Below are 27,548 nucleotides of genomic sequence, written 5' to 3'. Positions count from 1 at the left end.
CTTCTGTAACCCTGCCTAAAATTATTTTAATCCAAAATGATTAGGAGTTCTAGCAACCAGGATTCCCCAGAGAAGCAGAACCGATAGGAGCCTCCCTATCTTCCTACCTACCCACCTTCCTCCCCATGGAGAGATTTTAAGGAGTTGTTGCATGTGATTGTGGAGGTTAGCAGGTCCCAAATCCATAGGGCCAGCCAGCAGAGCGGAAATTCAGGCTGCAGTTGACAGTGCGGTCTTGAATCTAAATTCTGCATGGTGGGAGCCTGGACACCCTGGCAGGTTTTCTCTGTTGTAGTCTGGAGGCAGAATTGCTTCTTCAGGAAACGGCAGCCTTGGCTCTGTAGACCTTCAGCTGATCGGATGGGGCCCATGTACATGGAGGGGAGTCTGCTTCACTCAGTCTCCCAGTTTCATGTGAATCTCATCTGAAACAGGGCCTTTGCAGCAATAACTCGACTGACATTTGAACACAGGACTGATAGAACATTCACTGTCACCGTAGTTAAGCTGCCATTTCCCCCCCTTTTTTTTTTTTTTTTTTTTTTTTTTTGTAATTTAAGTCATGGTGATGCAGTAGAAAAGCAGGCTGGTTTAAACATTAAATCATATTATATTAATAGAATGAGGCATCAGTTGGTCTATATGTCATACATTTATCAAGCACCCACGTGTAAGGCATTGTGCTAGACGTCAGGAACCAAAGATAAGATGAGCTCTGCACTTGGAAAGCAATCAGAATCAGTTTAAGGAGACAGACAAATGGAAAAGCAATCACAACATGCTGTTGCTTAAATTTGATGGAGTGGTGAGCAGAACGAGGGAGGGATGGAGCCTTGTGGCTCAGTGGAGGCTGGGGTGGGGTGGGTCAGAGGTTGGGGAAGATTTCATGGAAGAGGATAGACTTAAGCTGGGTCATTTTTTAAAGGATTTTATTTATTGTTCTGAAAGAGTGAGCACGAGCAGGGGGAGAGGCCGAAGGAGAGAGAGGGAAGCAGACTGTTGAGCAGGGAGCCTGACATGGGTCTCGATCCCAGGACTCCAGGATCATGACCTGAGCTGAAGGCAGACCCTTAACCAAATGAACCCCCCAAGTGTCCCTAACTTGGATCCTGAGGGTCAGTTAGGAGTTAGTTCTCCAGGGAGGCATTCCTAGCAGGGCACAGTGTGTGCAAAGGCCTGGGGAGTAAAAAAAACTCATTCATAAAATGGCAAGGTATTCAGAATTAATGTATTGGAAAGCTTCTGGCACATAAAAGGTACTAGAGACTCAATATCTGTTATTATCATTGGAAAAATTTAAGTGTGGCAGATCTTATATTTTATAATTTCTTGATTAGCAAATAACCATCTACCAGGCCTTCGGCAAAATTGGACAAGTCTTGGCTTTTGAAAAATTGTTAGTATAATCTGTTTAGATAGAATCTATTGAAACTTGTTCAATATTCCATTTTTACCATTTAAAAATATTTTCTTAAAAAAATATTTTCTTGTCCATACTGGGTTAATTCCAAAGTGAATTAAAAATGTGGGGGGCCTGGCTTATTCTGTTGGTAGAGTGTGTGAGTTTGAGCTTCACGATGGGCATAGAAATTACTTAAAAAGAAAATAAAAATTAAAGAAAACTGTATCTATATAGGATTTATCTAAGGAAGCAGGCATTCTTTAAAAAAATTTTTTTTTAAAGATTTATTTAACATCTTAAATTTATTTTGAGCAGGGGGTGGGGAGATGGAAGAAAATCCTTAAGCAGGCTCCCTGCCAAGCACAGAACCTGACGCAGGGCTCCATCCCAGGACCCTGGGATCGTGACCTGAGCCAAAATCAAGAGTCAGCCACTTAACCCACTGAGCCACCCAGGTGCCCCAATAAGGCAAGCCTGTGTTCCTGACCAAATATATCAGGATTCTAAAAATTTTCTCTGGACCAATTATGTCACCTTGGGCAAGTCAGCCCACCTCTTTTAGTTTTAAATTCTCGAGATCTTGGGCTGGTTTTTAAAGGTCCACCATAGACTATTCTGTGAACCTATAAATGAAAATTATTATCTCTTCTGTGTCAAGTTATATAGGTGTATTTCTATATTATGAATCATTGTGATAATCAAACCTTTCCCAATAGCAGCTATTTACAATGAAAGTATTTTATTGCCATTATGATCGAGCATTTCATGTTTCAGCCAGCTAATAGAGTATTTTATATGCATTATCCCATTAAATACTTGGAATATTCCTGCAAAACAGATACTCTATCTGTCTTATAGTTGAAGAAACCTAGGCTCAGACAATTTAAATAACCAGGCAGGGTGATGGGGAAGCTGGAGGAGGGCTGGACCCCAATCTCTTGGCTCCGAAGGCTGCATTCTCTATCAAGGCTGTAACCCACAGTACACAATTATTACCATAAAGTAATGTTTTATGTACATAGCCGAGGTGAAATGTCTTACAAAAAGACAAGTCTCACTCTCTGAAAGAAATCTGTTTAACATTTTTAAAAATGAAAGAAAAAGGAGGCACTTTCTGGTATGTTGACTGATGGGGCTGTGAATTTTAATATGTCACTGGGCAGCGTATCACACAATGGAAGGTGTTATTCTCCAGAATATGAGAGGACCCAGAAACCACCTGCTTCATAAGTAATGCAGCTTGTTCTTTGACTCAACCCACTTGCATTTGGATTCTGCCCCACAGTCTGTGATAACTACCTCTGCCACTCCGGTTCTTAAGAGGGTCTTGGCTGGTTCCTCTGCCTGGCAGATCATTTCCTTAACTTTGAACTAGCAGCAGGATCTCAGCCTCGTTGGCCATCTCTGAGTGCCATTTCCTGACCTTCCAGTTGAAAGTAGCTACTTGTCACTGACTGTCTCATCATCCCTGTGGAGGTGTCTGCACTGCGCATATGGCTCTAGGATATTTGTGTGTGTTTATTTATTTGTGTTGTTTTGACTGCTTTCTCCTGCTTGAATGACGGTCAGTTCATTGGGAGTAGAGACCTTCTCTCTTCGTGCTCTACTCCCAGCCCTGGAGTTATGGCTTGATCACAGTAGACTCTGTCTGGCTATTTAATCATCCATCCGTTTGTCTATTTCTTCCCCCGTCTGCTCTTTCTCCCTCCTTTCTTCCCTCCCTCTCTCCCTCTATCTATGAATCGGCTTGGCCATGAGGAGTTAGAGTAAATCTGCTTCTCCGATGAGAATGTGGGGAGGACCCTCATATTTCCTTTAGAGTTAATCGCTTAACCTTTGATTTTTTTTTTAAGTTGCTCCATTTTTTGAATCAAGCTCAAGATATAGCACAATGTTGAGAAACTGAGCTTTAATTACAAAATTGTAATAAAAATGGTTTCTTGGGGCACCTGGGTGGCTCAGTGGGTTAAGCCGCTGCCTTCGGCTCAGGTCATGATCTCAGGGTCCTGGGATCGAGTCCCGCATCGGGCTCTCTGCTCAGCAGGGAGCCTGCTTCCTCCTCTCTCTCTCTGCCTGCCTCTCTGCCTACTTGTAATCTCTCTGTCAAATAAATAAATAAATAAAATCTTTAAAAAAAAATGGTTTCTTTTCACCTTTTTGTTTTCTCTTTCTGGGACTGTGTGCTTGAATTACCTCTTCAGCCAGCTCATTCCGGATAAATGAGTGATTATTAACACTAAGTGTTGTTCCCATTCCCTCTAGGGGTAGGTTTGAGGCACTCGTAGATCTCAGAGGTGTTAATATATGTCAGTTGTGTGTGTTTCCCGTGTAACTCTGTTAACTGCTCTTTGTATGTGGACCTGGGCAGGGAAAGCCAAAGTGGATTCCTCAGGTTGGGGCTGAAGTTGAATTCCCTTCAGGCAGTTCGTCACCAAATCTGAGTGGCTTATTATAAACACAGTGTAACTTGATGTGCTAGGTGATTCTCTCTCTGTGGGATATGGTACACCCATCCTCTCTGGGAACTCACCTGGGGAAGTCACAGCCTGGCAGGATTCATTTCTGTCTCTTACATACCCCGTACTAGTACATCGCACACTCGAACTCCAGACAGCACATCCTGCTGAAGGACAGATTCAGAGTATGCCATTTCTAGCTGGGGTCGTAAGATCGGGTGAGCTCTGGAGACTTGGACATTAAGAAGCCCCTGAGGAAAGGTAAGCTTCCGATTATGTTAAGGCTGTTTCCTTCTGACCGAGGTGTTCTAGTAGTCGGTGTGTCTGTGTTTCAGTTTAAGCACTAAAGCAGAGTGGAGGAGTTCCTGGGCAGTGTTTGGAATGGTTGCAAGTCATTCTCTGGAAACATCTGCCGTGTCTTCATTTCGTGCTTGCGATGCCCAGCCTCGCAGACACCAGCGTAAGCTTTCCCAGTGGCCATTTGTCCCATCTTTGCTGTGCCGCTTGATGCCCCTTGGATCTAAGTTCAGGGTGCTGCCTCTGAGAGACCATCTCTGTCCACCCAACCCAAAGTGGCCGCCCATTTTAATTCTCTGCCAAGTGCTAGTCCTACCTGATCATTTTCTCCCTTGTAGATTTATTTATCAGTCTGCTATTCAGCCTTACTGGCCCTGGAGCAGAAGTTCTGTGCGGTCGAAGTTCTAATGTCTGTTTGTCCTCCCAGAGCTCCACAGCCCGGAGCAGAGTCTAGTGCCCAGTGGGTATTTTTGGACTGAGTAGATAGGAGTTCAGCCGGGAAGTGCAGCTCCTGGCCTCAGTTGCTCCGTGTCACGTGGTGAGAACCGTGTTGGCACTGGAGGAGATTTTAAAGGTGCAGTTTGTCTATTTAGTAGCAGTTTTTAAATGTGAATTATTCTCTCACAGAATTCTCAAGTTTCACATGATCTTCCATGTAAAAAGGAAGTTTTGTAACATTTTGGGCTTATTTGCAAATAGAGTCCTTATTAAAGTTAGAAATTCTGATGAAAATTGGTAACTTGTATGTTGGTTGACCTTTAATTTACATCATCTACATTAGAATATTTAAAAGGAATTTCTGATTAGCCTCAGTGACTGTTTCATTTATGCCTTAATGAAGTTCGGGTACCATGACTGAAACACACCTATTTGAAAAGTCTGAAGTTTAGATTTTTTTTTTGGAGTCAGATTGCCTGAATTGTTTGAGTCCTGTCTCTGACATTTGTTGGCTCTGTGACCTGGGACAGGTTATTTAAGCTTTGGTGGCTGATTTTCTTTTTCTGTAAAATGAGGGCGATAAGATCATTTTCCTCATGGAGCAAGTATGTTAGTGTACGTGTCAGATAAACTTCTGCTATTTTATTTATTATATACTCAGAATTTTATATATTCAATACATCTGCTAGGTTTTAAAGTAATATATTTAGATACTGTTCATAAAGTGGAGACAGGATTTTGAGCATTTGCTTTTGTATTATATGGACGACAACAGGCCATTCCCCAAGGTCGCCACAAAGGAAAGGCTTGCTTATAGTTATTAATAGTTTTAATTAGCTGTCATAGTGATAAAACACAGACATGCTGTTTTCTGTATGTATGGCAGTATTGTTTGTCTCTTTGGTATCAGATGGACTTGGTTTGAATTTTCTAGGTGTGCTTGTTTTGTGACCATCAGCACATTATCTGGCTTTCTTAGCCTCAGTTTCTCCATCTGCAAAGTAGTGCTGATACTACAAATCAAAGAGGGTTACTGTGAGAATTAAATAGGAAAATACACGTAACACTCCTGGCTCAGGGCTTCATGATTTTTTGTTTCCTTCTTTCTTTCTAGATCTTAGATCTAAGAAGGATATTAACATCTGGGCAACAATGACTGTGGTTAGGAGTGTTTGGAGATAGTGTCGCATTTGTAGTGATGAAGGGAATGGAATATTTAGTGTAGAAAGTAGAAAGCTTAGTGGGGAGCGTGATGCTGTTCTTGACAGTGTGTCCTGTAAGCAGGGAGCAGGGGTGATGAGAGGTGAGGAACGAAACCTAGGAGCTGGGGGAAAACGGGGGTGAGGGGGTGTCCCTGTGCAGATGGGGGTCCAGAGACTGCTGGGCTGCAGATCCAGATTCCTGGAGAAGGGATTTCTCTGCTCCCCAGGAAGGGTGCTGCCATGGCCTGTGTGGCCTGTTACAACCCCTCTTCTGCAAAAGCAATACCCTGTCTGAATTCCTGTGTGCGGCTCTGGTTGTCATGGCCACATTGATTGTGTGGAGATGTATGTCCCTAGAGACCCAGGATTTAGCGTTCTGAAGTCAGGGAGTTGGGGTTGCTGATTGGTTGTCTTTAAATAAAACTTTTTCAGGATTTACAATTTTCCTGTTTGTGTTTTACCATTTCAATCAGACGGTGCACCCTGGTGGGCTTCTGGATGTTTCTGGGCTGTGGATAAGCTTTGCTGGGCGTGCAGAATGTGTCCTTGACAAGTCTTTTAAGGATATTTAAATTAGTTGCCTACCTTTGAAAAATGAAAATTTTATATAAAAGCAGCACGTTCAGTGATTCTTAAAAATGCGGTTCATCTGGCAAGATAGGGTTCTGCATTCCCAGGTGACAGTGGGCAGGGGTTCTGGGAGGCTGCTGGCCCCAGCGGATGGGCAGGCACAGGCTGGTCCTCTGTAGTATTTACCCCTTTGTATCTTGCCAACACTGAATGTCAGGTGCCACGTTTCATTTACCTAAGTTGTTTTACTTATAGTAAAATTAGGAGAACACTGGAAAAGTTCTGTCTACTTCTGTATTCATAGTGGAAAAACGAAAGATATTTTTGTAGAGTTTCATGTTTCCAGAAAAATAGAACAGAACATTTTTGTGTGTGTGTGCTGAAGAATATTTGTACAAGAGTAGTTTGCAAACAAATGGCTTCTGTTTCTGAAGACTGTAGTACTCTGGCCTCTGTCATTTCATGCTTTTCAACAGCCCTGACAGCGCGTGTGTGATCTTGAACCTGAGCCATAAATTTTCCCCTCTGTGTTCAGATACAACCTTTTTGCTTTTATTTTAGGTCATTTCCTCTTTCTCAGCAGGAAACTCACTCGTCTTCCCCAAGATCAGTTTTTGGGGCTCCTGGATGGGTGAAGTGGGAGCAGTGTGCAATTTGCACACACATGTGGGCTGTGGAACGAGGTTGCATTCTGTCTTCTCCAGTGGACCCCCTAATACCTCCTAGACTTTGTGGAACCAAACAGATGAGGGCCCATCAACTCATTGACTCTGGGTGGGGGGGTTACCAAGAGCATTGTACTCTTGGCCCACTGAGGCACAGACTGAACTCTTAGGACTCTTTGTACATTTGATTTTCAGTGAAAAACTATCATCTGGTTTTGCTTGTTTTATTCTGTTCTATGGAGGTGGTTCTTGATCCATTGTGCTGATGAACTAGAAGAAAGAGAGCAGCGGAAGAGCCTGAAATTGGACTTCAGTTGTGTGTCGGGTGGTAGGAAGAGGGGAGTAGGGTGTGTGTTGATAATGACAGAAAGACTGATTTAATTAGTGGAATTTTGAGAATGACTGGTTTAGAGTCCCTTGGAAGGAGTTCTCATCCATCAGTTGGTTTTTAGACAATGGAATGTGCTCCCTAATGGAGCTGTGAACTTCCCATCACTCAGTGAATTTCGGTGGAAGAGAGTGGCCCATCTGTCAGGATACCATAGGAGGTTCTCAAATTAGAAGCAAGATAGGGCTAGCTGGATGACCTCTATGGTCTCTTAGAAAACTCGAATTCAATTATTCTCTGAATTAAACTGATTAGGAACCTTTCAGCTTAAATGATTTCACTTCAGTCCATGAAAAGAAGATATTGTGTGTCGAGTGGGATGCTGAATAGAATACTTTTTAACTGATTACATTGAATTCTGGGCAGATTACTTACACTTTCTTAAATGTTCCAAAGGAGCCCTTCAAAAATGTTGTGAGGGGCACCTGGTTGGCTCCGTCGGTCGAGCAGCTGCCTTTGGCTCAGGTCATGATTCCAGCCCCACGTCCGGCTCCCTGCTCAGAGGAGAGCCTGCTTCTCCCTCTCCCCTTGCCTGCTGCTCTGCCTACTTGTGCTCTCTATCTCTCTGTCAAATAAATAAGTAAAATCTTTAAAAAAAAATGTAAACAGATGTGTCTAGCAGCTGGTATTTATAAGTATATATATATATATATGTAATAGTAGCTAGTATTTATAAGTATATATATATGTATTTTTTAAAGGTTTAATTTATTTATTTGACAAAGAAATCACAAGTAGGCAGAGAGGCAGGCAGAGAGGAAGAAGCAGGCTCCCCGCCGAGCAGAGAGTCTGATGCAGGGCTCGATCCCAGGACCCTGGGATCATGACCTGAGCCAAAGGCAGAGAGACGTTAACCCACTGAGCCACCCAGGCGCCCCTATAAGTATATTTTTGAAATGATTTTTTTCTACAGAAAATTTTAATTTTACCTTGGTGGAAGCTCATTTTGTAGTTTTATTTTTGGTAGCATGGTTTTTTTAAATATAAATTTTTATCATTTATGGATAAATGTTACATCTTATTAGAAAGCATTCTATTTAATTTCAAAAGTCACAAGTTTATACATTATCAATAATTGTCAATAGTCCAAGTGTGTTTAATATGGATGTAATGACCTACAGGAAAAAAGTCCATTTAAAGGAAAACTTTACTGGGGCACCTAGGTGGTTTATTCAGTTAAGCATCTGACTCTTAATTTCGGCTTGGGTCATGATCTCAGGGCCCTGAGACTGAGCCTTGGGTTGGGCTCCCTGCTGAGCATGGGACCTGCTTTAGGTTCTTTGTCTCCCTCTGCCTCTCCCCCTTCTCATGTTTGGATGTGTTCTCTTTCTCTCTTTCACCAAAAAAAAAAAAAAAAAAAAAAAAAAAAAAAGAAAAGAAAACTTTTATTAAGAATTTGTTTTAAATCTTAGTTTTTAGGTCAATTCACATTTGCTCATTCTTGCAAGAGTAATTGGTCATTTGGTTAAATTTTGGGGACTTGTTTATTATTTAAGCTACCTACCAGGACTTTATAAATACTTATTCTATAAATTCTCATTTTCATGACAATCGACTCCATTAAAAAAATTTTTTTTACACAGTTGGTGCCTTGAAACACTGAGAAAAAGCTTATATTATGAAATTTAGGTTTTCTGTGGTTTTAAAATAGTACATACCACACTAGTATACATTTTGAATTAGCTTAAAATTGACTATTGGTTTTATAGGCATCTCCAGTTTGCTTTAAAAAATAGTTAAAATTTTATTTTGCCCTTTATTTTTACTTACTAAATGTCAATTTTTTCTTTGATTCTACTGGGCTCTATTTTCTTCCTTTTTTTCTTTTTAAGGATATTTTTTATGAGAGAGCGTGTGCCCATGCAAGCAGGGGGAGGGGCAGAGGGAGAAGGAGAGGCCAGGGCAGACGCTTCACCCACTGGGTACCCCAGGCACCCCGCTGTTTTCTTGTTAATCAACACTTGTGAGGCTGTGGCCTCAAAGCAGTATACACCGTGCTAGGAAAGCACTTGAATTATCTTCAAATTGACTCTGGATTTTAAGATGCGTGGTTCATGTTGTTCAGGCATACTCTTGAGGCCAAAACAGCTTGGAAGGTGAAATGCTGCAGGAGAACAGCTGGGGAATTTCAAACAGAAACTTTCTGAAAAATTTTCTTGATGGGTATCGATGATTGATCAAGAGATTTTAGAGGCTCTAACAAAAAAGTGCAACAGACACTTTTCTCCTTTTGTATTTGCCATCAGTGTTCTCTCCCCTCCTTCCCTGCTCTCACTCACTGGATTATTTTTTGGGGTATTCACCAGGTGCCAGGTACTTTTTAAAGTAGTAGATTTTAAAATTTTGTTTATTTATTAGAGTAAGTATGAGCAGGGGGCGAGGGAGGAGAAGCAGACTCCCTGCTGAGCAGGGAGCCTGCTGCAGAGCTCGATCCCAGGACCCTGAGATCATGACCTGAGCTGAAGGCAGACACTCAACTGTCCGAGCCACCCAGGCACCCCTAGAGTCATAGACTTAACAGTAAACACTTTTAACAAAATCTCTGCTTTGTGGAGTTTCCGTTCTCAGGCAAGCCTTGTGTCAAGCAATCTGCATGTATTATATTTGCTTAATCCTTACAACAACCCGGAGGGGCAGGTAATACTGTCCCCATTTTACAGATGAAGAAGCTGAGAAGCGAAGTGAGGGATCCAGTATCACACAGCAGGGGCTGAGGTCAAGGCAGGCGGAGCTCGGAAGCCTGGGCCCTGGGCGGGGAACAAGTAGGTGGCGAAAGAATTGCACCTGCTAGTCGTTCACACATGTGGATTTTCAGTCTGGCACACGGGAGATGAAACCTTCCAACCACGGCAGCTTTAGATCCGGAAGCTGGCTACACGGGCATTCACTGTGTTCTCTGGGCTCATTGGAAGCATTGGTTTGGAAGACTTTTAAAATGAACTGGGAGGTGAATTTTCCTCCCCCAGGTAATATTGCTATGGATTTTGTGATTTTTCACATGCTTCATTTTCTTCTAGTACTGCCTTCATCCAGGACATTTTTGCAGTGGCGTTACTTCTATCCCATGTTTTTTTAGTCCACATTATTTGAAGTACTGCTTTTCCCATCAGGAACAGCAGACTACAGTTCTTCTCAGGCACATGAGTGTGTTGTGAAGTTTTTTGTTCATTTGTTAATTTCGCCGAAGGCAGATATTCATATTTGCGAGAGGTTATTTAATATTTTGGAATCTTTTTTGGATAGAGGTAATTTATATTTTTAACTTTTATTATTTAACAATGACTAATACATTTAGTGATAAATATACATACTTAACCATTATTATTTAACAAATTATTTAACAAACTCCATTAATTTTTTATCAGATGAAATCCTTAGAATTGACTGAAGATTGTCAGTAAGGAATAATGCTTGGTAGGATTTTTTTCATATCATTGAGTGTTTTTCCTCAAAGGTGAAGAATATGAAAGGAGCAGAGTTTCTTGAATTTTAAGCAGTGATGTCATTTCTCTCAGGTTACTTCAAAAAATGTATTTTAATGTCCATCTTTCTTAAAACTGTATATTAGTTCATCCTTATCTGTTATTGGAGATAAGCATTATTACTGTCAATCCCATCTTGTGATGAAGGTACTGGGTGCGATTCAGAAGGCTCTAAAGTCAACAGGATGAATTGCTAACACAGATCTACTGATTCTGAAGCCCAAGGTATTTCCACTCTACTTTGTGGCCATTTTTTTTTTTTTTAAATCAATCATGATTAGTCATGTGATATTGGAATATCAGATATTCATGTCCATGGTCATCAGCAGGTGAGTAACAGCTTTTGCTTAGTCTTGTCTAAGACTACTACATTTTACTAAAAACATGATCATTTTTAAAACTTTTCACTTTTTTGAGGTATAGTTGACATATAAAATTGTTGGTTATTTAAAGTGTACTTTGTGATTTGATGTATGTGTACAGTGTGAAAGGATTCTTTCCATCCAGTTAATTAAGAACATCTGTCACCTCATTGTTTATCCTGTGTGAAATTTACGTTCTACTTGTAGCAAATTTCGATTGTGCAATAGTGTTAGCAGCTGTAGTCACTATGTTTCACATTAGATCCTCAGACATTACTCATGTGTAACAAAAGTTTTTTTTTTTTTTTTTTTTTTTAAGATTTATTTGAGGGACGCCTGGGTGGCTCAGTTGGTTAAGCGGCTGCCTTCGGCTCAGGTCATGATCCCAGCGTCCTGGGATCGAGTCCCACATCGGGCTCCTTGCTTGGCGGGGAGCCTGCTTCTCCCTCTGCCTCTGCCTGCCACTCTGTCTGCCTGTGCTTGCTCTCGCTTCTCTCTCTATGACAAATAAATAAATAAAATCTTTAAAAAAAAAAAAAAAGATTTATTTGAGAAAGAGCGAGTGGGAGCAGGGGGAGTGACAGAGCTCAGAGAGGGAAAGAAGCAGACTCCCTTCGGAGTGCGGAGCCCAGCAAAGGGCTTCATCCCAGGACCCTGCAATCATGACCTGAGTCGGAATCGAGTCAGGCACGCAACTGACCAAGTCCCCCAGGCGCCTCTGTAACAAAACTTTTTACCAGCCTCTCTTCCTTTCCCTGAGCCCTGGCAGCCACTTTTCTATTTTCTATTTATAGGAGTTTGACTGTGTGCATGTGTGTACATATGTCATTCCCCTAACTTTTTATTAAGAGAAATTGCCAAAATACGGTCAGTTGAAAGAATTGTGCAGTGAACACCACCGCCACTAGAATTCTGTAATTTTAGCATGTTCCTGTATGTTTTTATATGTGTCCTTCTGCATTGTATGTTTGAGGATAGAATACTTGTTAAGGTGTAATTTAAGTAATGCTTAGAGATCTTTGCCAAGGAGCTTAATTTTAGATGCCTGTTAACATGTATATTCTGTTACGTTACTATCTCAGAATGAAGCATTAGAAAGATAAAGTCTGGTTTTATGACTTGGAGATGTGCTGGCTTTTGTAATTTTAGGTTGGAGTACTAAGTTGAGATTGTTTTGTTGTAGTTGGGCAGAATTTAAAGAATTTTAAAAATCTTAGTTTGAAACCCTAAGAGACTTCATACACCCACAGAACTAAAGTTATTTGGGGGACCTCCATAATTAAAAATGGAATGAGACCGTGCAGACCCACTGGAAATGTCTGAGGAATATTGGAGATAATTCAGCCTTACTGTCATTTCTGGCATTAGTGGATCTACATGTAATATGCATCAGAGAGTCAAAATTGTCTTAAAATCTACAGGTGGGGGGTGCCTGGGTCGCACAATTGGTTAAACATCCGATTCTTGATTTCAGCTCAGGTCATGATCTTGGGGTCCTGGGATCGAGCCCCCTATGAGGTTCCTTGCTTAGTGGGGAGCGTGTTTCTCCTTTTTCCTCTGCCTACCCCCCTTAATGTGTGCTCTGTGCGCGCTCTCTCTCTCAAATAAATAAACTCTTAAAAAAATAATCTAGGGGGACGCCTGGGTGGCTCAGTTGGTTAAGCCACTGCCTTCGGCTCAGGTCATGATCCCAAGGTCCTGGGATTGAGTCTCGCATCGGGCTCCTTGCTTGGCAGGGAGCCTGCTTCTCTCGCTGCCTCTGCCTGCCTCTCTGCCTGCTTGTGTGTAATCTCTCTCTCTCTGGCAAATAAATAAAATCTTTAAAAAAATAATAATCTAGGGATGTTAGGTGACGCAGTCAGTTAAGCATCTGTCTTTGGCTGAGGTCATGAACTCAGGGTCCTGGGATCCAGCCCTGCCTGGGGTATTTTTTAAATACCCCAACGTGGGCCTTGAACTCATGACCTTGGGATTCAGAGTTGCATGTTTTACCAACTGAGCCAGCTGAGTGCCCAGCCTGGGGTATTTTTTAAACATACACATACACACATACGTATGCACATGGGTGTGCACACACACACACACACACACACACACATCAAATTAACATTTTGCGAATCCCCATGTTTTCTGTTCTGTGACTTGGCTTCCATGGCAACCTTCTGACTGTGGTCCTGGGGGTGGTGGTTACTTGAGTGGCATGTCTTGGCTCTGTACTTTGCTGCTGACCAGCTCTATCACCTTGAAAAGTCACTTAGACCTCCATTTTTTATCTGTGAAATGAGGGAATTGGAATCGGCAATTTTCCAGGTGTGCTCCACCAGCACTAAAAATTGTTTGTGTTCATGTCTGTGTTCATGAGTAAAGTTTTGTGGAGGTTAGAGTAGTTTTAGTAACTATCAGACAGATGACCGTATGTAATGGCTCTTATTATTTGCTAATAAAGATTAGAAAGTATATCTTCAAGCAGGTTTTAACTACACGGAACCTGTGTGGGGAAAAAAGTTATGTGTTTACACTTGTTCTCTCGTGTGTAGGTGTGCGTATGCTTACGTCGGCGATGCATTTTTCATGCAAGATATGGAGTTGAAAACTTCTATGTCTATAGTCCAGTCCAGTCTTGAATATTAAGTAAGAATCTTGTCAGCTGCATACATCGATCCATTCGCATTTGAAAAATAACGAAAATTCTGCCTTAAAAAGCTGCTGTCGTACTTTGTCCAGGATAACTCGAACACTTCTGCTTAAGCTGTTTTCCTCTGTAGAGTATAATTTCAAAAATTTAGAAATTACACAGACCTAATCCTGTTCTCTCTTTCAGCACACCTTTCCCAAGAATTAATATAAAATGATTTGGAACTGTCGCTTCACCTGGGGGTTGTACTTTAAATTGAAGGTCTTTCATCAAAAGATACAGGAAGACCTCAAACCCTTGCATGTCTGGACTGTCGCTTTTTTTTTTTTTTTTAAGATTTTATTCATTTATCAGAGAGAGAGAGAGGGAGAGAGTGAGCACAGGCAGACAGAATGGCAGGCAGAGGCAGAGGGAGAAGCAGGCTCCCTGCTGAGCAAGGAGCCCGATGTGGGACTCGATCCCAGGACGCTGTGATCATGACCTGAGCCGAAGGCAGCGGCTTAACCAACTGAGCCACCCAGGCGTCCCTGGACTGTCGCTTTTTTGAAAAGGCAGTTTCATACTTATTTCCCATAAACAAGTGACCTGTTGGGATAACAGTCACCCCCAATGTGGTTGGAGCGCTGCAGCTCAGCTAATGTAAAAATGAAATGACTCTGGCAAGGAACATGGGAGTCAGTGTACACTCGATATTTTGCAAATCGCAAAATTATTTTGAAGGGCTGCTCTTGAGGCAGGGTTTTTAAGACCGTAACATTCCAGCTGTGGTTTCAGAGACAGAATGTTTACTACTGCTCTAAACACAAGGATGGTAGGTGTGTGTTCTTACTGCCGAAAGGCTTAAAAAAGCAGCGGAGGCTCCCTTCGAGTGAGTAAACCTTTATTCAGCAAACTTGGGGCCGCGTTCCTATGGAACTTTGGTGGTAATTCTGGAATGTGGGACCAACAGCAGCCCAGTCATGGGTGAGCCTGGCGGCTCCGAGGCTGTCCTGCCTAATCACTCCAGGCAGCCCATGGAAAACCACTTTCTGGTTAAGTGTGCATCATACTCGTCCACCAATGGGAAAAATTGAACATGATGAGGGTGTGTAGCTAGCAGACAAAAATATATCCAGCATTGCACAGGATCTGTTTTTAGCTCTTAACGGCCGAGCATTTGAAGTGTTCAGCGCTGTTTCCTGCCTTACCATGGGCAGAAAGAAGAGAGAGTTTGTGGATTTGTATATAGACCCTGACGTGGTGAAACTTTTTCTGCTCATTAAAAGAGTTTGAGGAACCCTGGTTACATACAAAGTGTTGGCAAAGGTAAGGTTAAAAATGTTTATTTTCCCCCTTCTGGAGTCGAGACTTAATTTTATATGTGAGATTTCAGTGTTGCTTGAAACACTCCTTTTGGGAGTATTTCTTTTGTTTAACGTTATTTTGTACTTAGGCTGCATAAGGGTGGGTTACCCTCACATCTGAGTGTGTATATGCTTTCCAGTGTCTACTGGTGACTTCATACATTTGGCCATCCTGTTTTACTAATTAATTCTCCAGACGCTAATGGCTTGTGTGGTTTGGGTTTCTTTTTCCCTGGTAGCTCAAGGAAATACCGTTTCTCAGTCTGGTCATGTTAAAGCCTTAATGACTATTAATTTATCTTTAGCAGTTACTTCTTTTAGGGTACAAAGGGAAATTAAAATATGGCAGAGATTGTATTTTGTAGTTTCCTGGTTATTATGTAACTTCATCACGCCTTAGTTTTTGAGCTGAGTGAGTTGTTCGGTTTAAGAGTTTCTTTTTCAAGTTTGTGATCTCATGTTCACTGCTTATTACTGTTTGTCCTTAAGTTTTGTCTTGAATTTTCTGAAAAAGAAATGAAATCCCTTGTAATCTTTGTGTGTGGTGGTGGTGTCGTTCAAGTAGAATGGCCGTTTCATGTCATAATTCCCTCAGAAGCTACTCATTCATTAGGCATTTGTCTGGACCCCGGGGCTTATCAGCAGGGGTCGAGGAACCCTGGCTTGGGATAGTACTTCTCAGCTTTAAGTTCATTTGGCCAAGCATGTAATTCTCAGAAAATTGGTAGGTGGAGAGACAGAAATAGGAAGTTTTTTGAAGTCATTGTAACTTAGAAGATTATTTATAGAATTTCTGGAAAGTAGGGGTGAAGAGCCGTGATGGTTTTTTTTCTCGCACGTTTTAAGTATTTCACTGTGGCCCTCTGTCACACCCAGGGATCCTACAGTTTTTACTTACTTTCAGTATAATGGGATTATGAGTTATTTTAGGAAGGGCAATGTGTGTCTTTCACCGTGTCTCTTCTCTGTGGCTATAGGGTGCGTTGTCTGTTCCTTCACTTCCTTGACTGAAATGTCTTTTTGGGATGAGGCCATGGTGAGGACTGTTCACACAGGTTAGAATTAATAGAAACATTGGAAAAATTTTATTTATTACTTCTCCTTTGGACCTGGAAAAGGCTACTCTGACAGGGCACTGTCTTCTCCTCTAGTCAGATTAACACTTGTCAACCACTTTGATTTTTACCAGAGCATGTGGTCAGAAACTGAAGTCTGTTGAAGAACCTTAGGACTCCAGTCCAGGCCAACCAGACTGTAAATTTAGTGTTTTGAATGCAAGTAGATAACACCTTTCTTCAGTATTTTAGTGCAGAGGGAGTCCCTTGCAAAGGCGTCTCCTCAGACCAGCCCCCTTCAGGGATGCCTGGAAAAGCAAGATAAGGGTCGGGCCATTTGCCAAGAGATTATCCTTCCAAAGTGGTCCCTCACTTAACTACTAAGTAGAGTAGATATTTCTGTCTTGGTGGTCTACAGTTGTGTTTGAGAAGAAACTTATTCCCTTTTTTACAGATTTAAAGTTCGTGCAGGCTCGCTAAAACCTCTTTTTACCATCGATATGGGGAGGATGTGGGAAGAAGACGGGGAAGTCTGAAAAGGAAACACGTGCTCCTTAAATGTTGGATGGGACGGACTTTCTCTTTCTTTCTTCTTAAGATTTTATTTATTTACTTGACAGAGCAAGAGAGAGCATAAGCAGGGGGACTGGCAGACAGAGGGAGAGGGAGAAGCCGGCTCTGCACTGGGCAGGGAGCTGGATGTGGGTCTCAATCCCAGGGCCCTGGCATCATGACCTGAGCTGAAGGCGGACGCTTAGCCAACTGAGCCACCCAGATGCCCTGAATGGGACACTTTTCTATGCCTGCACATATCCCCGGTTTGGCCCACTTTGTAAGATTCATTTACACGGAGATAATAAACTGGGTTAGTGAGGCCCCTTAATGACATGCCACTATGAGATTTTAAACAGCCTCATTTTTAATGGAAAAATGAAAAAACATCATTTTTAGTTAAGAACAAGATCTTTTTGGACATTAAAAAAATTTAAGTGATACTCTGCACTTTTTATTTAACATTAAGTATACCTTAGGTAAAGGCCAAGATAAAAATGGCTTTCTTAGGAAGACTCAAAAAAAAAAAAAAAGGCATGGAATCGAAAATAATAGCAACAATATTAGGATGGGGAAAGGTAGTAGTGATGTAGGAGATAATCCTGAATTTCTGACTGTTGACACCTGCAAGTACACAACATTGTGTTCGTAATAGTTCGAATTCTGATACTGGCAGTGTCTTTATGACTCAGTCTATCTCAGTAGGCTTATAAGTGGCAGGTGGCTATAACGTGAGTACCCCAGGAATACGTTATACACTGTTGTCAGCTGTTTAAAGCCCATAGTATTGTCAGGCTGCACAGGGATCTTAGACAACTTACAAGTGGGAAAACTGGAAAACCACAGCACTGATATGACTTGTCCAAAGTCCTTGAGATGGTTAGTTGCTGGGCTGAGACAGGATACCAGGTATCTTGTTAGCCCCTTCCTGAGTCTGGCTGTTTCTTGAATTGGAAATGCATTGGTATGTACTACTTTTTCTTTGTAAGTGGTAGAGACATGTCTGTGTATACTTATATACATATATGTGTATATACATTTACACACCCACCCCTGTCCGTTTCTCTCCCTCTATCTGTTCTTTCTTTCATTTACTTACCTATCTACTTATCAGACCAGAGAGACTTCAAGCCATGGTGGGAGACAAGAGTTGTCTGTCTTATATCCTAATGAAATTCAAAGCCGTACACTCACTTGGGGTCCTATTTCCCGTTGATGTCTCACCGGAGAGAATTTTAGGTGCACAGGTGCTGTGCTAACCTCTGATGATGAGACAGCTTTGATTAGACTTCATCTGCCGATCTTCCTGGTTCAGCCTGGGATGAAGAGATGAAGCGTTCCCTCCCCTCCCCCAGTCCCATTCCAGTAGAAGACTGTTTAGAGGGAGGTCTTAATAGAGGGAGGCATGGAAGGGAACAGCAGAACAGCAGATGGGCTTTCCTTTAGTGCCAAGGTAATGCAAGGCACTTTTGGAAAAATAAACGCCACAAGTAAAGTGATAGACTGAGTTATCATTTCACTGTAGGAAAGGGATGTAGTAGGTGCTACAGATAATGTCAGGAAGGACTTGGTCCAGGGCGTTCCGAAGACTTAAATAAAGGTTTGCAAATCCTGCCTATCTTTAGGACAACATTGGAAAGTGAAAACACTCCTTTATCCTGTTTTTGTCCTGGACCGTGACACATCTCTGTAGTGGCAGAATTGTGAGAATCTCCATTCTAAAGTGGAGATGGGGGGAGGGGCTGAAGGGAGGCAGCGTCGGTGGCCCGGGAGAGCCCGAAGCTGAGCATTCGGTGGCTGAAGGCGATGGAAAGGAGCTCTGGGCAGAGAGAATGAAACTGTTCTCAAGTCCTCTGTGGCCACTCCTGGAAGACGGAAGGACAGGTGGAAGGACTCGTTATACACAGTCCTAAACCAGGAAAACTCATGATAGTAAACGTTAACAGAGAGTTAAGATCTTTATGGAAAGTGTACATAAACCCACGGATAGTGTCGGGGTGTGAAGGTGCAGATGTCGTCCGCTTAACACTGATGGGATGGACAAAGGCATCAGAAATAGCCAGAAAAGTGAAATACAAAACAACACTAAAACACCCTGGAAATAAGTGTCACCTAGCAAAGACCTTCACTTGCTCCCGCTGCCACGTGACTTCTAAAGGGGAGATGGAAATTACAAGAACACACAGCAATTAGCAGCTTCCCAGAGTTCTGCACCGGAGCGAATGCCCTTCTGTCCTGGTGCCCTACTACATCTTCTCTATCGCTGTTTTCAAGTGTTTTTCTAGAGTTTCTCTCCTGGCACAGGGTGGTTGCTCTTGGGCTGGGTCCTGTCTTGTGCGTGAGAGTCCTTCTGCTTTGTCTACTTAAAGGACAACATTTCGGCAGTAACCTCTCTCCTGTCACACAGCACATTTTCCCTCCAGTTACTCCCATTCACGTGCCGTGATTTCTCCTGAGGACAGACACGCAGAGAGATAGACACACCAGGGACCACCCCCCATTTTTGGATTCCTCTGTCCTTCTAGCTACCAGTGGCTGCTCTGTTCCCCATCACAGGACAGCTGCAGCAAGTCCTTGCCCTTCACCGTCTTCCGTTTCATTGACCTCGTCCTCACACTCACTCCCAGGGTTCACTCCCGCGCCACTCTGGTCAGGTTCACGGATAAACCTCCCCGTTGCTGGGTTCAGTGCTCTGTTATCTCCCACAGTTTTTGATTGGCTTTAAGGAGAGCATATTCTCTTGGTTTCCTCTTAATTAGATTCACTGACTGTATCTTCTGTTTCCTTCAAGTGCTCATCTCCTCATTTCCTTGACCTCGTCACGTGGTTCTCTTCCCTTTGTTCATTGACTCCCTTGGAGAGCTCATCCATTTAGGTCAGCTCAGTATTCCCACTGTCAGGTCCAACAGACATCTCAAACCCAACTCTTTGCCTCCTTCTAAGCCTCCTCTGCTGTGGCCTTGCCCGTGCTTCAGGAATGAAGATCATGGTGGCCTTTCTTGACCGTCACCGCTCCTCTCCTGCCCGTCCACCTGGGAATCCTCTTGGCGCTCTCCCCTCCCTTCCCCCATATCCGGACTTGGACCTCTTCTCACCAGTCTCCCCAAGTCCAGCCCACACCGTCTCTCCCCTGAATCAGCCTAATTGCCCCCCAGCCCCAGCTTCCACAAAACTGCCAACAGCCCAACACAGGGCAGCCACAGTGGTCCTCTTGAAGTATACCTCTTGGTGAGCCTTCTGTAGTCACAACCCTCTAATCACGACATTCAATTTCGAGGGGAAAGCCAGTGGCCTGGAAATGTCCCTTTGGGCTGCACTCTCTGGTTCCTTGTCCCTTCTTTGACCCCTTCTGTGCCGGTCACACCGGCCTGCCTGTTCTACCTCTTTGAGCATGTGTCCTTTCTGTGCTCTGCTTCGAGTGTCTTTTCCCCAGAATTCACATGGCTTCTGTCCTGCTTGTCTACTTAAATGCCACATTCCGTGAGGCTTTCCTCTTCCGCCCTTTCTAAAATGACAGTGTCCCTCCCCCAACCTCTCCTCCTCCTCCTTTTTTTTGCTAAAATTCTTGTCCCCTTATAGTAATTTACTTACTTTCCTCATCTGTTGTTCGTCCTGTCCCTTCTATAATAGAAGCTCCATGAAAGCAGGAATTTTGGGGAATGGGGTCTATTTATTGTTATATCCTCAAGGCCTGGAACAGTGTCCACCACAAAGTAGTTGTTCAGTAAACAAATATTGCGTTAATCAGTCAAAGCGTTTCTTACCTAGGATGCCTGATGAGGTTCCTACAGCAGCCCAATACGAATCCTAAATATTGTTGGAACTCCTATATTTTACCTCAAACATGTAAATTTTCTATTTTACTTCATTATATATTTCTTTATTGAAGCAATTCTAAAATTACACCTCCGGTGAAATTAAAGCTTCAGGAAGATGCCACTTGGCTGTACGGTGGTCTTGAGTTCCGCTTCCCTCTCTCCACCACCGGGGGCTTGGTCACCATGTCTCACCCTCACAGCCTTGGGGAAGTATATTGTTTTTTTTTTTTTTTTTTTTTTTTTTTTTTTTTTTTAAGATTTATTTATTTATTAGAGTGCATGCATGTGAGCAAGGAGACAGGAAGAGGGGGGGTATCATCAAGCCGACTCCCCCTGAGTGTGGTGCCTGTTGTGGGGCTCAGTTTCATGACCCATAAGATCATGACCGGAGCCAAAACCAAGATTTGGAGGCTTAACTGATTGAGCCTCAGGAGGCATATTCTAAATTCCAGTGGATCTTTAAGCTAGAGACCATGAAGTGTGCGCCACCAAGAAAACCAATTTTTCCTTTGTGTGATGTTTCTTTGTGAAGTAGTGAAATGGACAAACTACATTGTAACCTTAAATCTTCTCCGTTAACTTAAAAGTTCAGTTTTTCATTTCTCTCTCCTGGCCACTCCCAGCTGTGTAAGCCTTTGCCGCCTGAAAAAGGGATACCACCAGAGACAGACTTTCGTAGTGCTTTCTTTAGGAAAGGGGTGTGGGTCACGAATGTTCTTTGAGAAGAAAAGCCTGAAAGTTAAACTGTACTTTGGTTAAAAAAAAAAAAAAAAGGAAAATTTCAGGTTGAAAAGTGTAGAAATATTTAAAAATTATTGTGATGCAATGCCTGTATTAAAACAGTACTAAAAGACTTCCAAGTTGGTTTCCTGCCTTGACCCCTTAGTGGTCTTGGTGAAATTATTTAATCCCTGGAGGTGACAGGGCTGATCCTGAAAGCATTTGGGGTTCTTGCGCCCCAAGTGGCCTTGGCACACACCAGTTCAGGGCGCATTAGATCCTTTCCTTCCCTCTGTGTGTCCTTCTACTTTAGGTATCCAAAAAATTGCAAATTCTGTAGATTATGCAATTTATTTTATTTTAAAGATTTTACTTATTTGAGAGAGAGCACGAGCGAGAGAGCACAAGCAGGGGGAGTGGCAGAGGGAGAGAGAGAGAGGGAGAAGCAGACTCCCCACTGAGCAGGGAACCTGATGCAGGGGCTCAGCCCCAGGACGCTGAGATCATGACCTGAGCTGAAGGCAGATGCTTAATCCACTGAGCCACCCAGCACCCCTAAATTATGCAATTTAAGCTATACCTAATCTATTCATTTTTTTTTCCTGGAAGTTTCTGTAAATTTGCCAGCTAAAATCGGACTAGGTTTTTTGTGAATAATCATATAATTTAAGGAAAAGTTCAGCAACAACTTGTTTAATTTTACCTGTGGACCCCTGTGGACCCCTGTGGACCCCAGAACAACTTCTGTTGTAGCCTTAAGCCTCAGGCTTGGAGAAGTGAGCTCTCCGATCAGGCTGCATGCTGGGCTGGGGTGGAAGAGTCACATGTTTATAAGGGCGAGGAAAGCGCCTACTCCAATGAGGGGGAAAAATGTGCGGTTTAAGCCTGTTCATTTTTAAACTTGAACAGTATATAATGAACCAAGATTTTAACCAGGAATCACTAGGTACAGTTACCACGGTGTATTTTGGTCACAGAATGTGACTGAGGTTCAGGGGTGCGATGCCTGCTTCTGATTTACTGAAGCACGTGCCTTACCTGCTGGTGTCCGAGTCCGCGAGAAGCCCTGTGGTTCACAGCCTGCGCGTCCCCATGCAAGGGCTTCTGTTTCCATACAAAGCTTGGGAAGGACTCACCCAAGCCTGAACTCCCTTTTTTTGTGGAAGGGTTCCTGTTTATAAAAGTTTAAAATGAGAGGTTATTGGAAAGTCATGCTAACAAACCTGAATCTTGTGAGTCTTTGGCCGTCACCAAATGTGCTTACTGCGCAAGGTCTGTAGAGGCAAGGATGTTGGCCAAATTTTGGATGAGATTTGAAGTAGACTTTGGAGAAAAGGGTGGGACTGAACATTTGATATATTTAAAAAAAAGGAAAACTGGGAAAAACCAGGATGAAAATGTATGAAAGGCATTCTGATCATTTCAAAAAGAAAAATAAGAAAAATCATTATTTTCTCTAGGATTATTTTATTTAAAACTAAATTCTATAATTTTGCTTGAAAAGGTGGTTTAAATAAAACAACAAGAACCAAACCCTGAATTATGTTCAGTTTCTGTGACGGCGCAGATGAGGCTGGGCCCTCCGCTCCCTGGCATTCCAGCGACATACCGATAATATTTGTGGGACTGTTGGTCTCACCACCTCGCTCGTGAACTCCATGCTGTTAAAATTGTCATAAACCCCTTATTGGTTCTACAAGTAGTTTATATTGGTAATGAGCCCCTCCCCACGCCATCTGAGAAGCCCTTTTGGGGACAGGATCAGATCATACATCCCTTTTGTTCCCTCACAGTCTCAGGACAGAGGGGACATAAGCAGGAGGGGCTCCTCATTCATGTCGAATGGTGAGTGGGACTCTGTGACGTTCAACTTCCAAGGTTCTGCCAGCACTGAGAACGTCTTCCTCCTTTGCCATTGCTGCCTCCACACTGATCTTTGAGGTGTGGATGACTGTGGGCTCCTTCTCCTGACGGTATGCTCAGGTGTCCCTCGGGGGTGGCACACCGTGGTGCTTCTGGGACAGCAGGGCGCATGGGGAGGGGTGATGGGTGGCTGAGAGTCGGCATCTCCCTAGCCTCTCCCCCTCTCTCACCTCCCCCTTCTCTAAACCTTGTCCCTGACACCAGTGGTCAGGCCCTGCTGCCCTTGAGTTTCTCCTGAACAAGCCGGGGTCTTTCTCCATGCAGTCACTTAGGGACTCCACACGCTGTCACACAGTGCCCATGTCTCAGAAACTGCTTTTCTCTTCCTTGGACAGCCTTTCTTTTCCTATTTTCACCTAACAAGATCCCACTCATCCTTCAAGACTCAGGTCTTCAGTTAACTTTTGCGGGGAGTAATTTTTTTTTTTTTTTTTTTAAGATTGCTTTATTTGAGAGAAAGTGTGAGACAGCGTGAGTGTGGGGAGGGGCAGAGAGAGACACAGACTCCCCGCAGAGCAGGGACTCTTCTGGGATCCCGACCTGAGCTGAAGGCAGTTGCTTAACGGACTGAGCCACCCACGTGCCCATAGGGGTTTAGTTTTTAACTTTGCTCTGAAGAATTTAAACATCCAGTGAAAGTTTCTTTTAAGATGTAGAATGAAGGAGAGCGAGGACCTTGTGCCCAGCCCGTGGGGCCCGGGATTGCCCTCTGACCCCGGTGGCGCTTTGTCTCTTCCTGTCTTTAGCTCAAGCGTTTGCTGGGGGCTGTGAGCGAGCAAATCTTTTGAGACTCCCTGGACTCTGTTTGTCCTTGGGTCTTACTAAAAGAGATGTGCCATGCAACTGCTCCTTGAGGTTTTATAAGTCACTGTTTCATTGTTTTTCACACTTTTTTTTTGGTTTGGTCATGAAGACACAATTGTTCTTCATTATCGCTCAGTATCCACGCAAACAGACAAGCACACACACAATTTAATTTCATAAAACCGTTTTTACTTTTACTGGAAGGCTCGTCTCTCCTTTCTGTCTGATTTTATTCTGTACTCTGCTCTATCGCTCTTCTGTTCTTAGAAAAATACTGATCACCGATTCATTAAACGAATTTCACGACCCGTAGTTGGACAAGCATTTCTAAATGCTTAGACGTTAGAGTTTGTTATGAAATAGGGGTGAGCACGGAGACCCTCCTTGGGATAAATTGGTTTCCTCAGGCGCTGGGTGCTGCAAAAGCCGGGCTGTGGTTTCTGTGGCATTCACTACCCCTCCCCGCCCGGCACCCGCCGCCTAGTCCTGGGCTTTCCGACGTGCAGGTTGGTTTGTCCGTCCATCTGTGAATACGCCTTTGGAAGGGGTCCTGCTGGATGGGAACAGCACTGCTAGGGCTCTGCAGTGCACGTTCCGCTTTTGAGGCCCTGGCAGCAGCTTGCTGTCTGCCCGCTTGACTGGTAAGGATCCCTCTTCCTAAGCACTGTTCCTGGGGAGACCAGATGCTCCTCTCGCCTGCCTCCTTTACGCATGGGGTTCAAGTCTTCTTGTGATGAGCAACGGGCCTCTTTGAGTCATGGCATTTAGTTCTCGCATTCTGACTAGTTCACTGACTCAGCATGAGAGAAGCAGGTTTGGGCAACATGTATAGCGTTTGTTACTAAGTTTGGAGCCTGGCAGCGATGAATGCATTTGTTTCCGATTTTTCAGCATGTTCTTGTGTTATAGCCGTTTTAATAAGACAGGCAGTAAAACTTGAAGGCAGGGTTTCTGAGCCTCAACACTATTGACACATTGGGTCAGGGAACACATGGGGGCCATCCTGTTGGCCACGGACAGAATTCCACCCACCAGATGCCCTGACCCCAGTTGTGACAATTGAAAATGTCTCCAGATGCTACCAATTGTCCCCATGGGGCCAAAGTTGATGTGGTGTTGAGAATGACTGCTTTAAAGTCATACCAGTTGTTCATTGAGCAGTTAGGTTATTTTCGTCCATTTAAAAAAAAAAAAGATTTTATTTATTTATTTGACAGAGAGATCACAGGTAGGCAGAGAGGCAGGCAGAGAGAGGGGAAAGCAGGCTCCCCGCTGAGCAGAGAGCCCGATGCAGGGCTCGATCCCAGGTCCCCAAGATCATGATCCAAGCCAAAGGCAGCGGCTTAACCCACTGAGCCGCCCAGGTGCCCCTCATTTTTTTTTTTTTTTATCATGACTATCTAATAACATAAGCCATGTACTTATGTGACTGCTTTTGTTGACATTTGGCAGACCTCTGACATACAGGGTAGTTTTACATGCTGTTACTGTTTGGAGAATTGATAAAAAAAATCAGAAATGTGCTAACAGAACTTGGAAGATTACAAATATATAAATATATAATAATTAGCATAATTGATAGTGAATAAAATGGAACAACAAATGGCCCTAAGATTTGATATCATAGTACATGAAATTAGACTTAAAACTAAAGCTAGTAATAGTACTCTGGGTGTGTGCTGTGTTTCCCAGGTTTTTTTGGTGGTTTCATGTATATTTCCACTAGTCTCACTCTGTGAGATAAGTAGGGTAGATATTTTTATCCTCAAGTTGTAAGTGGGGGAAATGAGATTCAGAGAGTGTTAGGTAATTTGCCCAAAGACTAGTGCTATTTAAGAGATGGAAACGGGTCTTAAACTCAAGTTCTCTGACACAAACTAGAGTAGGAATCTGAGACTTGTCTTTTTAATGATCAAAGTACCCCCTCTCCAACCTCCCACCCCCAGATAAAGGACACCAGGTAGGTATTGTTACAGTTAATGATGGCTAGTCGTATTCTCATCTTTTTTCTTAGTTCTTAGCACCATCTGGAATGTTGGCCTTGGACAAGGAAGAAGCTCCTATTTCAGTACGAAAATCTCTCTGGAATTTCATGAGAAGCCTTGTTGGTGTCTCATGGTGGTAGAACCTGAGTTTCCCTCACTGCCTTGCCCAGCCATAAGCCTGCTTTTATGCAGTGTCCCCACACTTCTGTTGTGCTTGCTGTCCCTGGTCAGCCCTGGTCCTCCTCACAGAGCCATCTGGCCCCCAGGGGGGGTGCTTCTTACTCCCCTTTAGTTGCTCTTTCTGACAGCTGGCCCAGGCCAGAGACAAAGCAGTCTTTCCTCTGCTGTAAACTCTATACTGTATAGAAATGGAGACTTTGGGAATCTTAACACATCAGTTCAAGGCAAATGAAGAAAAGGTAAATCTTGCATTTCCTCCTGAAAGAGGTTTTCTGTGGATTTCAGTAGGTCCCAGTGGCTGTTGGGATCGTGGTGACGTATTTGTGAATTCCTTCACATCGCCGCACATTTCTGGGGGGTGGTCATTGATCACAGTTTTAATAAGAACAAACATCGTTCTTATTCGTGATTTTAGCTTAAAAAGCACATTTATGTAATTGGAGATTGGAAGGTAATGCAAAAAACCAAAGACAAGGACTTTTTTGTCTTTCTTTTAGGTTCATGAAATGGTGGTCTATTTTTAAAAATTGTGATATTTTATTATACAATAAATAAAAGAATTATTATAAAAAAGTGTTTATGCAACACACAGTGTTTGCTCAGCACACACAGTCTTTGCAGCATATCGTTTATTCCAGAATGTCTTCCCTGAATTCTCTCTGTCAGCTGTGGGCCTGGATGCACATTTATATACCCATTAACATCAGTTGTAGGTTAGCATACCTAATGCGTGTTACTACATGAAGACACTCCTAATACGGATTATTACAGGTTAGTGTATCTAATATCTGTTTTTTCTGCTTAGAGACGCTGGGGTCTTTGAACTGTTTCTTCTCTTAAAAAAAAAATAGGGAATCTGTTGTTTCGTATTTTCAGCCCCCTCTCTATCAACAAAAAATTTTTTTAAAGATTTTATTTATTTATTTGAGACAGACAGAGGGGGAGAGAGCAAGCGAGTGAGCATGAGAGAGGAGAAGGTCAGAGGGAGAAGTAGACTCCCCCGCAGAGCTGGGAGCCCGATGTGGGACCCGATCCCGGGACTCCGGGCTCACTTCCTGAGCAGAAGGCAGTGGTTTAACCAACTGTGTCACCCAGGCACCCAAACAAAAATGTTTTTAACTACCATAAATTTCCTTTGTTAAAGGAGTCAGGGGTGCTGAACATTTGACCTATTTATTCTCTTTTTTCTAGACAAAAATCACAGCGGAAGCATGACCCTTAGTATCTGTTCAATTTGCCAAACTCCTCAGGATAATTGTTTCCCTCAGAAA

General features: G+C 43.0%; 1 protein-coding gene across 2 annotated transcripts in view; it reads left to right on the top strand.

The window, feature by feature from the left end:
* Positions 1-27,548, top strand: part of TIAM2 (TIAM Rac1 associated GEF 2) — a 228,139-nt gene that overhangs the window by 88,177 nt on the left and 112,414 nt on the right. Inside the window, exon 1 of one of the 2 annotated variants that reach the window (XM_045080147.1) lies at positions 15,046-15,202. The exons of the other annotated variant lie outside the window; for it this stretch is intronic. The gene's annotated coding sequence lies outside the window, so the exon portion shown is untranslated. Of the gene's footprint in view, positions 1-15,045; positions 15,203-27,548 lie in introns of those variants that run through there. 2 annotated transcript variants of the gene reach the window in all.

This window comes from Mustela putorius, unplaced genomic scaffold (genome assembly GCF_011764305.1).
Source record: "Mustela putorius furo isolate JIRA1106 unplaced genomic scaffold, ASM1176430v1.1 tig00000450_pilon_pilon_pilon, whole genome shotgun sequence".
NCBI classification, from domain to species: Eukaryota; Metazoa; Chordata; class Mammalia; order Carnivora; family Mustelidae; genus Mustela; species Mustela putorius.
This window is presented reverse-complemented; position numbering and strand designations above follow the sequence as displayed.